Source organism: Arachis ipaensis, chromosome B2 (genome assembly GCF_059453495.1).
Source record: "Arachis ipaensis isolate K30076 ecotype BB chromosome B2, ASM5945349v1, whole genome shotgun sequence".
In the NCBI taxonomy this organism is placed as follows: Eukaryota; Viridiplantae; Streptophyta; class Magnoliopsida; order Fabales; family Fabaceae; genus Arachis; species Arachis ipaensis.
The window spans coordinates 41780777-41794299 of record NC_142437.1 but is presented as its reverse complement, the minus strand read 5'-3'; the positions used below and the strand labels follow the sequence as shown (position 1 = coordinate 41794299).

The 13523-nt window shown below is 39.3% G+C and overlaps 1 non-coding gene across 1 annotated transcript; it reads left to right on the top strand.

Annotated features, from left to right (window-relative positions):
- Window positions 1-1495: 1495 nt before the first annotated feature.
- On the top strand, window positions 1496-1603 carry LOC148573743 (small nucleolar RNA R71). Its single transcript, XR_015905848.1, has one exon. It is a non-coding gene; the product is annotated as a small nucleolar RNA R71 (small nucleolar RNA).
- Window positions 1604-13523: the final 11920 nt, after the last annotated feature.

The following is a 13523-nucleotide window of genomic DNA, read 5'->3' as shown; positions in this document are numbered from 1 at the left end:
TAAACACAAGGGAATCTTCATTCACTTGAATGATCAATTCTCCTCTGTCAACATCAATTACAGCTTTTGCTGTGGCTAGGAAGGGTCTGTCAAGGATGATGGATTCATCCATACACTTCCCAGTCTCTAGGATTATGAAATCACCAGGGAGGTAATGGTCTTCAACTTTTACCAAGACATCCTCTACAAGTCCATAAGCTTGTTTCCTTGAATTGTCTGCCATCTCTAATGAGATTCTTACAGCTTGCACCTCAATGATCCCTAACTTCTCCATTACAGAGAGAGGCATAAGGTTTATACTTGACCCCAGGTCACATAGAACCTTCTCAAAGGTCATGGTGCCTATGTTACAAGGGATTAAGAATTTTTCAGGGTCTTGTCTCTTCAGAGGTAATCTCTGCCTAGTCAAGTCATCCAGTTCTTTGGTGAGCAATGGAGGTTCATTCTCCCAAGTCTCATTACCAAACAACCTGGCATTTACCTTCATGATTGCTCTAAGGTACTTAGCAACTTGCTCTTCAGTAACATCTTCATCCTCTTCAGAGGAAGAATACTCATCAAAGCTCATGAATGGCAAAAGTAAATTCAATGGAATCTATATGGTCTCAGTGTGAGCCTCAGATTCCCATGGTTCTTCATTAGGGAACTCCATGGAGGCCAGTGGACGTCCATTGAGGTATTCCTCAGTGGAGATCACTGCCTCTTCCTCCTCTCCATGTTCGGCCATGTGAGATGTGGTTATGGCCTTGCACTCTCTTTTTGGATTCTCTTCTGTATTGCTTGGGAGAGTACTAGGAAGGAGTTCAATAATTTTCTTACTCAGCTGACCCACTTGTGCCTCAAAATTTCTAATGGAGGACCTTGTTTCAGTCATAAAACTTTGAGTGGTTTTGATTAGATCAGAGACAATGGTTGCTAAGTCAGAGTGGCTTTGTTTAGAATTCTCTGTCTGTTGCTGAGAAGATGATGGAAAAGGCTTGCTATTGCTAAACCTGTTTCTTCCACCATTATTGTTGTTGAAACCTTGTTGAGGTCTCTGTTGATCCTTCCATGAGAGATTTGGATGATTTCTCCATGAAGGATTGTAGGTGTTTCCATAGGGTTCTCCTATGTAATTCACCTCTTCCATTGCTGGGTTCTCAGGATCATAAGCTTCTTCTTCAGGGGAAGCTTCCTTAGTACTGCCTGGTGTAGCTTGCATTCCAGATAGACTCTGAGAAATCATATTGACTTGCTGAGTCAATATTTTGTTCTGAGCCAATATGGCATTCAGAGTATCAATCTCAAGAACTCCCTTCTTCTGAGTTGTCCCATTATTCACAGGATTCCTTTCAGAAGTGTACATGAATTGGTTATTTGTAACCATTTCAATGAGTTCTTGAGCTTCTGCAGGTGTCTTCTTCAGATGAAGAGATCCTCCAGTAGAGCTATCCAATGACATCTTGGATAGTTCAGACAGACCATCATAGAATATACTTATGATGCTCCATTCTGAAAGCATGTCAGAAGGACACCTTCTGATCAATTACTTGTATCTTTCCCAAGCTTCGTAGAGGGATTCACCTTCCTTCTGTCTGAAGGTTTAGACTTCCACTCTAAGCTTACTCAGTTTTTGAGGTGGAAAGAACTTTGCCAAGAAGGCATTGACTAGCTTTTCCCAAGAGTTCATGCTTTCCTTAGTTTGTGAATCCAACCATGTTCTAGCTCTGTCTCTTACAGCAAAAGAAAAAAGCATAAGTCTGTAGACCTCAGGATCAACCCCATTGGTCTTGACAGTGTCACAGATTTACAAGAATTCAGCTAAGAACTGATGAGGATCTTCCAATGGAAGTCCATGAAACTTGCAATTCTGTTGCATTAGAGAAACTAATTGAGGCTTAAGCTCAAAGTTGTTTGCTCCAATGGCATGGATTGAGATGCTTCTCCCATAGAAGTCGGGAGTAGGTGCAGTAAAGTCACCAAGCACCTTCCTTGCATTGTTGGCATTGTTGTTTTCGGCTACCATGGCTTCTTCTTCCTTGAAAAGCTCTGTTAGGCCCTCTAGAGAGAATTGTGCTTTAGCTTCTCTTAGCTTTCTCTTCAAGGTCCTTTCAGGTTCAGGATCAGCTTGAACAAGTATGCCTTTATCTTTGCTCCTGCTCATATGAAAGAGAAGAGAACAAGAAAGTAGGAAATCCTCTATGTCACAGTATAGAGATTCCTTGAGGTGTCAGAGGAAAAGAAGAATAGAAAGAGGAGGTAGATAGAAGAGAATTCGAACTTATCAAGAGGGATAGAGTTCGAATTGCACCTTGAGGAGGAGTGTTAGTCCCTTAAATAGAAGGTTGTGAGAAGAGGGGAAGAATTTTCGAAAATAAATTAAAAAGATTTTGAAATAATAAAAAGAAATTTGAAAATTTGATTGAGATTTTCGAAAATTAAGATTAGGAAAGAAATTAAGTGATTTTTGAAAAAGATTTTGAAATTAGAAATAAAAAAGATATGATTGAGAGTTAATTTTGAAAAAGATGTGATTGAAAAGATATGATTGAGAATCAAATTAAAAAAAAAGAAAGTTTTAAAATTAAAGTTGATTACTTGACTAACAAGAAATTAAAAGATATGATTCTTAAAATTTAAAATTTGATCCCTTCTTAATAGGCAAGTAACAACTTGAAAATTTTGAAGTAAATCATTAATAGTAGCAAGGATTTTCGAAAATAATAAAAATAATGGAAAGAAATTGATTTTGAAGAGATATGATTGAAAATATATGATTTGAAAAAGATTTGATTTTGAAAAATTATGAAAATTTGAAAAAGATTTGAATTAAAAACAAAATCTTCCCTTTAGTGTCATCCTGGCGTTAAACGCCCAAAATGGCATCCATTCTGGCGTTTATCGCCCAAAATCCTACCTTTTTGGGCGTTAAATGCCCAGCCAGGTGCCCTGGCTGGCGTTTAAACGCCTGTTTTCCTTCTTCACTAGGCGTTTTGAACACCCTGCTTTTTCTGTTTGATTCCTCTGCTGAATGTTCTGAATCATCAATTCTCTATGTTATTGACTTGAAAAGACATAGTTTTGAAAATTTTTTTTTTGAATTTTTCAATGATGAGAAACAATCAAAATACAACTAATCTTAGGAAACTCAAATCAAACAAACAATGCATGCAGGACACCAAACTTAAAAATTTTCATATAAGAGACACTAAAAAATTGAGAATGCATATGAGAAACAACAAAACACACAAAACAAGAGAATTTAAAGATCAGAGCAATGAAATCATCAAGAACATAATGCATGTAATTTTCGAAAATTAGAGGCATGCAATTGACACCAAACTTAAAAATTGACACTAGACTCAAACAAGAAACATAAAATATTTTTTATTTTTATGATTTTATAAATTTTTTGTGGTTTTTCGAAAATTGAGTGGAAAAGAAAATAAAGGGATTCAAAATTTTTAATAAGAGTTCCAGGAATCATTGCAATGCTAGTCTAAGACTTCGGTCCAGGAATTAGACATGGCTTACTAGCCAGCCAAGCTTTCAATGAAAGCTCCGGTCCAAAACACTAGACATGGCCAATGACCAGCCAAGCTTTAGCAGATCATTGCTAACAACAGCAAAATTGATAGAAATCAACAAGCTCATGTGATGATAAGTTGAAACCTCAGTCCAATAAGATTAGACATGGCTTCATAGCCAGCCAAACATCAATAGATCATCATGAAACTCTAGAATTCATTCTTAAAAACTCTGAAGAACAAAATAGAAAAATATTTTTTTTTTGAATTTTTCGAAAATAAAAATAAAATAAAATTACCTAATCTAAGCAACAAGATGAACCGTCAGTTGTCCAAACTCGAACAATCCCCGGCAACGGCGCCAAAAACTTGGGGCACGAAATTGTGATCATCAATAATGGCGCCAAAGGACTTGGAGCTCTCAAACGTGAATCACACTTTATCAAAATTTCGCACAACTAACCAGCAAGTGCACTGGGTCGTCCAAGTAATACCTTACGTGAGTAAGGGTCGATCCCACGGAGACTGTCGGCTTGAAGCAAGCTATGGTCACCCTGTAAATCTCAGTCAGGCGGATTCAAATGGTTATGGAGAATTGATAATTAAAAGATAAATAAAACATAAAATAAAGATAGAGATACTTTTGTAATTCTTTGGTTGGAATTTCAAATAAGCATATGAAGATGCTTTGTTCCTCCTGAACCTCTGCTTTCCTATTGCCTTCTTCCAATCATTCATACTCCTTTCCATGGCAAGCTTTATGTTGGGCATCACCGTTGTCAATGGCTACTTCCCGTCCTCTCAGTGAAAATGTTCTACGCACGCTGTCACCGCACAGCTAATCATCTATCGGTTCTCGATCATGTTGGAATAGGATCCATTGATCCTTTTGCGTCTGTCACACGCCCAACACTCGCGAGTTTGAAGCTTGTCACAGTCATCCCTTTCCAGATCCTACTCAGAATACCACAGACAAGGTTTAGACGTTTCAGATCTCAGGAATGGCTGCCAATAATTCTAGCCTATACCACGAAGGTTCTAATCTTAGATTAGAAACCCAAGAGATACACATTCAAGCTTGTTTGCATGTAGAACGGAAGTGGTTGTCAGTCACGCGTTCATAGATGAGAATGGTGATGAGTGTCACATAATCATCACATTCATCATGTTCTTGGGTGCAAATGAATATCTTGGAGAAGAAATAGACTTGAGTTAAATAGAGAAACAATAGTACTTTGTATTAATTCATGAAGAACAGCAGAGCTCCACACCTTAATCTATGGTGTGTAGAAACTCCACCATTGAAAATACAAAAGTGATAATGGTGTAAGCATGGCCGAATGGCCAGCCTCCAAGGTCTAGGGACTAAACGTCCAAAGATGAAAATACAATATCAAAAGGTCCTATTTATAGAGAACTAGTACCCTAGGGTTACAGAAATGAGTAATTAATGCATAAATCTTCTTCTGGGCCCACTTGGTGTGTGCTTGGACTGAGCATTAAAGCTTCCATGTGTAGAGACTTTTCTTGGAGTTAAACGCCAGCTTTTGTGCCAGTTTGGGCGTTTAACTCCAGCTTTTGTGCCAGTTTTGGAGTTACACGCCAGAATTCTTGATCTGACTTGGAACGCCTGTTTGGGCCATCAAATCTCAAGCAAAGTATGGACAATTATATATTGCTAGAAAGCCCAGGATGTCTACTTTCCAATGCAGTTAAAAGGGCGCCAATTGGGCTTCTGTAACTCCGGAAAATCCACTTTGAGTGCAGGGAGGTCAGAATCCAACAGCATCTAGAGTCCTTTTTCAGCCGCTGAATCAGATTTTTGCTCAGGTCCCTCAATTTCAGCCAGAAATAACCTGAAATCACAGAAAAATACACAAACTCATAGTAAAGTCCAGAACAGTGATTTTTATTTAAAAACTAATTAAAATATACTAAAAACATACTAAAAACAATGCCAAAAATCGTATAAATTATCCGCTCATCAGCAAGCTTGATGTTGGGCATCACCATTGTCAATGGCTACTTCCCGTCCTCTCAATAAAAATATTCCAAATGCACTATCACCGCACGGCTAATCATCTGTCGGTTCTCGATCATGTTGGAATAGGATCCATTGATCCTTTTGCATCTGTTACACGCCCAACAATCGCGAGTTTGAAGCTCGTCACAGTCATCCCTTCTCAGATCCTACTCAGAATACTACAGACAAGGTTTAGACTTTTCGGATCTCAAGAATGACCGCCAATAATTCTAGCCTACACCACGAAGGTTTCAATCTTAGATTAGAAACCCAAGAAATACACATTCAAGCTTGATTGCATGTAGAACGGAAGTGGTTGTCAGGCACGCGTTCATAGGTGAGAATGATGATGAGTGTCACTGATCATCACATTCATCAGGTTGAAGTGCAAATGAATATCTTAGAATAGAAGCAAGCATGATAGAATGGAAAACAGTAGTAATTGCATTAATTCATCGAAACACAGCAGAACTCCTCACCCCCAACAATGGGGTTCAGAGACTCATGCCGTAGAAGATACAATATGAAACATGTAAAGTGTCATGAGGTACAAGATGAATTACTAAAACTAGTTTTTATAGTAAACTAGTGACCTAGGGTTACAGAAAATGAGTAAGCTAGGGTGTTTAGTGTAAAAATTCACTTCCAGGGCCCACTTGGTGTGTGCTTGGGCTGAGCATTGAATCTTTCATGTGTAGAGACTTTTCTTGGAGTTAAACGCCAGCTTTTGTGCCAGTTTGGGCATTTAACTCCATCTTTTATGCCAATTCTGGCGTTAAACGCCAGAATTCTTAAGCTGACTTGGAATGCCAGTTTGAGCCATCAAATCTTGGGCAAAGTATAGATTATTATATATTTCTGGAAAGCCCAGGATGTCTACTTTCTAACGCAATTAAGAGCGCACCAATTGGGCCTCTGTAGCTCCAGGAAATCCACTTCGAGTGCAGAGAGGTCAGAATCCAACAGCATCTGCAGTCCTTTTTCAGCCTCTGAATCAGATTTTTGCTCAGGTCCCTCAATTTCAGCTAGAAAATACCTGAAATCACAGAAAAATACACAAACTCATAGTAAAGTCCAAAAAAGTGAATTTTAAATAAAAACTAATAAAAATATAATAAAAACTAACTAAAATATACTAAAAACATACTAAAAACAGTGCCAAAAAGCGTATAAATTATCCGCTCATCACAACACCAAACTTAAATTGTTGCTTGTCCCCAAGCAACTGAAAATCAAATAGGATAAAAAGAAGAGAATATACAATGAATTCCAAAAATATCTATGAAGATCAGTATTAATTAGATGAGCGGGGCTTTTAGCTTTTTGCCTCTGAACAGTTTTGGCATCTCACTTTATCCTTTGAAGTTCAGAATGATTGGCTTCTATAGGAACTCAGAATCCTGATAGTGTTATTGATTCTCCTAGTTAAGTATGTTGATTCTTGAACACAGCTACTTTATGAGTTTTGGCCATAACCCTAAGCATTTTGTTTTCCAGTGTTACCACTGGATACATAAATGCCACAAACACATAACTGGGTGAACCTTTTCAGATTGTGACTCAGCTTTGCTAAAGTCCCCAATTAGAGGTGTCCAGAGCTCTTAAGCACACTCTTTTTTGCTTTGGACCACGACTTTAACCGCTCAGTCTCAAGTTTTCACTTGACACCTTCACGCCACAAGCACATGGTCAGGGACAGCTTGGTTTAGCCGCTTAGGCCAGGATTTTATTCCTGAGGGCCCTCCTATCCACTGATGCTCAAAGCCTTGGATCCTTTTTATTACCCTTGCCTTTTGGTTTAAAGGGCTATTGGCTTCTTCTGCTTGCTTTTTCTTTCTTTTTCTTCTCTTTTTTTTTGCTGCTTTTTCTTGCTTCAAGAATCAATTTTTTTCATTTTTCAGATTATCAATAACACTTCTCCTTTTCCATCATTCTTTCAAGAGCCAACAATTTTAACATTCATAAACAACAAATTCAAACATATGCACTGTTCAAGCATTCATTCAGAAAACAAGAGTATTGCCACCACATCAAAATAATTAAACTGTTTTAAAATTTAAAATTCATGTACTTCTTTTTCTTTTTCAATTAAAAACACTTTTTTTTAAGAAAGGTGATGGATTCATAGGACATTCATAGCTTTAAGGCATAAACTTTAAATTTTATTAATCATGGAATGACAATAAAACTTAAAAATAAATATAAGAGCAAACTAATAATAATAGAAGACAGAAAAGTAAAAAAAAAACAGAAAAATAAATGACTCTTAAAATAGACTCTTAATAATAAAGGTTATCACAGAGTTAGGACTCAACAACCTTGATCTTGAGAAGTGGATTCTCCCTCAATCTGTGGGGTGCTTGGTCCTTCAAGGGAGAGCTTCTGGCGCTTCAGCTCCTGTAGCTCACGCCCCTGCTTCTTCTGTTCCTTCAACAGTTTGCAGAGCATGCAGCTTTGATTCTGCTGTTCTTCCTTAAGTTGTTCCATAGCTTCTTGTAGCTTGGTAACAGATGCTTCTAGGTGGGTCCAGTAGTCAATTTCAGGAATTTCTGGGAGGAACTCCTGCGCCCTCCTTTTTATGGAGTTGTCTTGCACTTGTCCTTCCATTGACTTCTTGGTGATTGGGTGTTCGATTGGAATGAATTCATCTACTCCCATCCTCACACCAGTATCTTTACATAGCAGAGAAATTAAGCTTGGGTAGGCCAGTTTGGCTTCAGTGGAGTTCTTGTTTGCAATTGTGTAAATCTCACAAGAAATCAGATGATGAATCTCCACTTCTTTTCCAAGCATAATACAATGAATCATCACTACTCTTTTGACAGTGACCTCAGAGCGGTTGCTAGTAGGCAATATAGAACGCCCAATAAAGTCCAACCAGCCTCTTGCAACTGGTTTGAGATCTCCCATCTTGAGTTGGTTTGGGACACCTTTTGAATTGGTTATCCACTTAGTTCCAGGGAGGCATATATCCTCTAGAACTTGATCCAACCCCTTATCTACTCTCACCATTCTCCTATTAAAGGATTCTGGATCATCTTGTAGTTGAGGCAGTTTGAAAACCTCTCTTATTTTGTCCAGATGGAAGTAAATAAGCCTCCCTCTGACCATGGTTCGGTAGGTATGGAAGGCGGTTCTAGTTATTCTATGCTTATCTGTTAGCCACAGATTTGAGTAGAATTCCTGAACCATCTTTCTTCCAACCTTTGTTTCAGGATTAGCTAGAATTTCCCATCCTCTGTTTCGAATTTGCTCTTGGATCTCCGGATATTCAACTTCTTTCATATTGAATTTAACTTCCGGGATCACTAACCTCAGACCCATTATTTTGTGGTAATGGTATGCATGTTCTTTGGTTAGGAGCCTCTCTTGATTCCAAAGACTCTTTGGAGTATTCTCTTTCTTGCCTCTTGATTTGGTTTGCTTTCCCTTAGGTGCCATGATCTTGATGAGTCTTTGCTTAGTGATCACGGAAAAACACACCAAACTTAGAGGTTTGCTTGCCCTCAAGCAAAAGAAAGGAAAGGGGAGAGAGAGGAGAAGAGGCAAATTCGAATGGTGGAGAGGAGGGGATGGCCGAATGTGTATTTATAAGAGGAGGGGGGATTTCGAAAATTTTGAAAGAGATATGCCATAGAGATATGATTGGTGGAAGAAAATAAAATCATGATATGAAAAAGATGAGATTTTCAATTGAAAAAGATATAAAGAGGTTAAATCTGATAATTTGGTTATGCATCTAAGAAATAAGAGATGATATGATGGGTTTGAAAAGATTTGAAAAGAAATTGAAAAGATACTTGAGTTTTTGAAGAAGATTTGGGATGGATTTGAAAGAAAATAGAAAAAGAGATTTAGAGAATTGTTGAATTTTTGAAAATTGAGGGTGAATAATGAAAGTTTGAAACATGTTTATGCAGAAAATTATGAGTTAAAACATGAAAATTTGAAAAAAAATTTGAATTTGGAAACAAAATCTGCTCCCCCTGCCTTTCTAGCGTTAAACACCCAGAATGGTATCCATTCTGGCGTTTAACGCCCAATCGTTGGCCATTATGGGCGTTTAATGCCCAGCCAGGTACCATGGCTGGCGTTAAATGCCAGAAACCCCTTTATCACTGGGCGTTTTGCTGATCGCCCAGGATGCTGCAATTCTGGCGTTAAACGCCCAGAATGGTGCCAATTCTAGCGTTTAATGCCCAAAATGGTACCTTTACTTGCGTTAAACGCCAGAATGGTACCCATTCTGGCTTTTAACGCCCAAAATGCCCTTTACTGGTGTTTTCTTGTCAGCAAGCTCCTTTTCTCTGCTTTTTGCACTGAATCCTTCTGTAACGCTGTGAATTCCTTCAATTTTGATGATTAACCTTTGAAGAAAGTGTATATCAAATTTCTACAAGTATTATTTAAAACAAATAACTTGCTAATGGCTGGGTTGCCTCCCAGCAAGCGCTTCTTTATTGTCTTTAGCTGGACCTTTACTGAGCTTCATTCAAGCCTCAGTTTTGAGCATTCTTGCTCAAAATTGCTTTCAAGATAATGTTTGATTCTTTGTCCATTAACAATGAACTTTTTGTCAAAATCAATATCTTGAAGCTCAACATATCCATATGGTGACACTCCTGTAATCACATATGGTCCCCTCCACCGGGATTTTAATTTCCCGGGGAATAATCTGAGCCTAGAGTTGAACAGCAGAACTTTTTGTCCTGGCTCAAAGACTCTGGATGACAATTTCTTGTCATGCCACTTTTTTGCTTTTTCCTTATAAATTTTTGCATTTTCAAAAGCATTAAGTCTAAACTCCTCTAGCTCATTTAGCTGGAGAAATCTTTTCTCACCAGCTAACTTAGCATCCAGGTTTAGGAATCTGGTTTCCCAGTAGGCTTTATGTTCCAGTTCCACGGGCAGATGACAGGCCTTGCCATACACAAGCTGGTATGGAGAGGTTCCTATAGGAGTCTTGAATGCTGTTCTGTATGCCCACAGAGCATCATCCAAGCTCTTTGCCCAATCCTTTCTACAGGAAATTACAGTCCGTTCTAGGATTCTTTTTAGCTCTCTATTAGAGACTTCAGCCTGCCCATTTGTCTGTGGATGATACGGAATTGCTACTTTGTGGCTAATTTCATATCGGACCATGGTAGAGTAAGGCTGTTTATTGCAAAAATGGGTGCCTCCATCACTGATTAGTACTCTGGGAACACCAAATCTGCTGAAAATATGTTTCTGGAGGAACTTCAGCACAGTCTTGGTATCATTAGTGGGTGTGGCAATTGCCTCCACCCATTTAGATACGTAGTCTACTGCCATCAGAATGTAAGTGTTTGAGTATGATGGTGGGAAATGACCCATGAAGTCAATACCCCATACATCAAACAACTCAATCTCTAAGATCCCTTGTTGAGGCATGGCGTAACCATGAGGTAAGTTGCCAGCTCTTTGGCAACTGTCACAGTTACGCACAAACTCTCGGGCATCTCTATAGAGAGTAGGCCAGTAGAAGCCACATTGGAGGACTTTAGTGGTTGTGCGCTCACTTCCGAAATGTCCTCCATACTGTGATCCATGGCAATGCCACAGGATCTTCTGTGCCTCCTCTCTAGGGATGCATCTGCGGATCATTCCGTCTGCACATCTCTTAAAGAGATATGGTTCATCCCACAAGTAGTACTTTGCATCAGAAATTAGTTTTTTCTTTTGCACCCTACTGTACTCCTGGGATATGAACCTCATAACTTTATAATTTGCAATGTCTGCAAACCATGGTGCTTCCTGAATGGCAAAGAGTTGCTCATCTGGAAAGGTCTCAGAGATTTCAGTAGAAGGGAGGGACGCCCCAGCTACTGGTTCTATCCAGGACAAGTGATCAGCTACCTGGTTCTCTGTCCCTTTTCTGTCTCTTATTTCTATATCAAACTCTTGCAGAAGCAACACCCATCTTATGAGCCTGGGTTTTGAATCCTACTTTGTGAGTAAATATTTAAGAGCAGCATGGTCAATGTACACAATCACTTTTGATCCTACTAAATAGGATCTAAACTTGTCAATGGCATAAACCACTACTAGCAGCTCTTTTTCTGTGGTTGTGTAATTCTTCTGTGTGTTATTTAGAACACGACTGGCATAGTAAATGACATGCAGAAGCTTGTTATGCCTTTGTCCCAACACTGCACCAATGGCATGGTCACTGGCATCACACATTAATTCGAATGGTAATGTCCAGTCAGGTGCAGAGATGTTTGGTGCTGTGACCAGCTTGGCTTTCAGGGTTTCAAATGCCTACAGACACTCTGTATCAAACACAAATGGCGTGTCAGCAGCTAGCAGGTTGCTTAGAGGTTTTGCAATTTTTGAAAAATCCGTTATGAACCTCCTATAGAATCCTGCATGCCCTAGAAAGCTTCTGATTGCCTTAACATTGGCAGGTGGTGGTAATTTTTCAATCACCTCTACCTTGGCTTGATCCACCTCTATTCCCTTGCTTGAAATTTTGGGCCCAAGGAAAATTCCTTCAGTCACCATAAAGTGACATTTTTCCCAATTTAAGACCAGGTTAGTCTCTTGGCACCTTTTCAGGACAAGTGCTAGATGATCAAGACAGGAGCTGAATGAGTCTCCAAATACTGAGAAGTCATTCATGAAGACTTCCAGGGACTTCTCTACCATATCAGAGAAGATAGAGAGCATGCACCTCTGAAAGGTTGCAGGTGCATTGCACAAACCAAAAGGCATTCTTCTGTAAGTGAATACTCCAGATGGACATGTGAATGCTATTTTCTCTTGGTCTTGAGGATCCACTGCAATTTGGTTGTAGCTTGAATAGCCATCCAAAAAGCAGTAGTATTCATGGCCTGCTAGTCTCTCTAGCATCTGGTCTATGAATGGTAAAAGAAAATGATCCTTTCTGGTGGCTGTATTGAGCCTTCTGTAGTCAATACACATACGCCACCCTGTAACTATTTTTGTGGGAACCAGTTCATTCTTTTCATTATGAACTACTGTCATGCCTCCCTTCTTGGGGACAACTTGGACAGGGCTCACCCAGGGGCTATTAGAAATAGGATAAATAACCCCAGCCTCTAGTAACTTAGTGACCTCTTTCTGCACCACCTCCTTCATGGCTGGATTTAGCCGCCTCTGTGGTTGAACCACTGGCTTAGCATCATCCTCCAATAGGATCTTGTGCATGCATCTTGCTGGGCTAATGCCCTTAAGATCACTTATGGACCACCCAAGAGCTGTCTTGTGTGTCCTTAGCACTTGAATTAGTGCTTTCTTTTCTTGTGGATTTAAAGCAGAGCTTATGATCACTGGAAAAGTGTCACCCTCTCCCAAAAATGCATATTTCAGGGATGGTGGTAGTGGTTTGAGCTCGGGTTTAGGAGGTTTCTCCTCTTCCTGAGGGATTTTTAGAGGTTCTTTTATTTCCTCTAGTTCCTCCAGATCAGGCTGAACATCTTTAAAGATGTCCTCTAGCTCTGATTCAAGACTCTCAATCATATTGATCTCTTCCACCAAAGAGTCAATAATATCAGTGTTCATGCAGTCATTTGATGTGTCTAGATGCTGCATAGCTTTGACAGCATTTAACTTGAACTCATCCTCGTTGACTCTCAGGGTCACTTCCCCTTTTTGTACATCAATAAGAGTTCGTCCAGTTGCTAGGAAAGGTCTTCCTAGAATGAGATTTGCACTCTTGTGCTCCTCCATTTCCAGCACTATAAAGTCAGTGGGAAAGGCAAATGGCCCAACCTTGACAATCATGTCCTCAATTATGCCTGATGGATATTTAATGGAGCCATCAGCAAGTTGAAGACATATCCGGGTTGGTTTGACTTCTTCAGTCAACCCAAGCTTTCTGATAGTAGATGCGGATATTAGGTTGATACTTGCTCCAAGGTCACATAGAGCTGTCTTAGTACAAGCACCCTCTAATGTGCATGGTATCACAAAGCTTCCTAGATCTTGAAGCTTTTCTGGTAAGCTTTTCA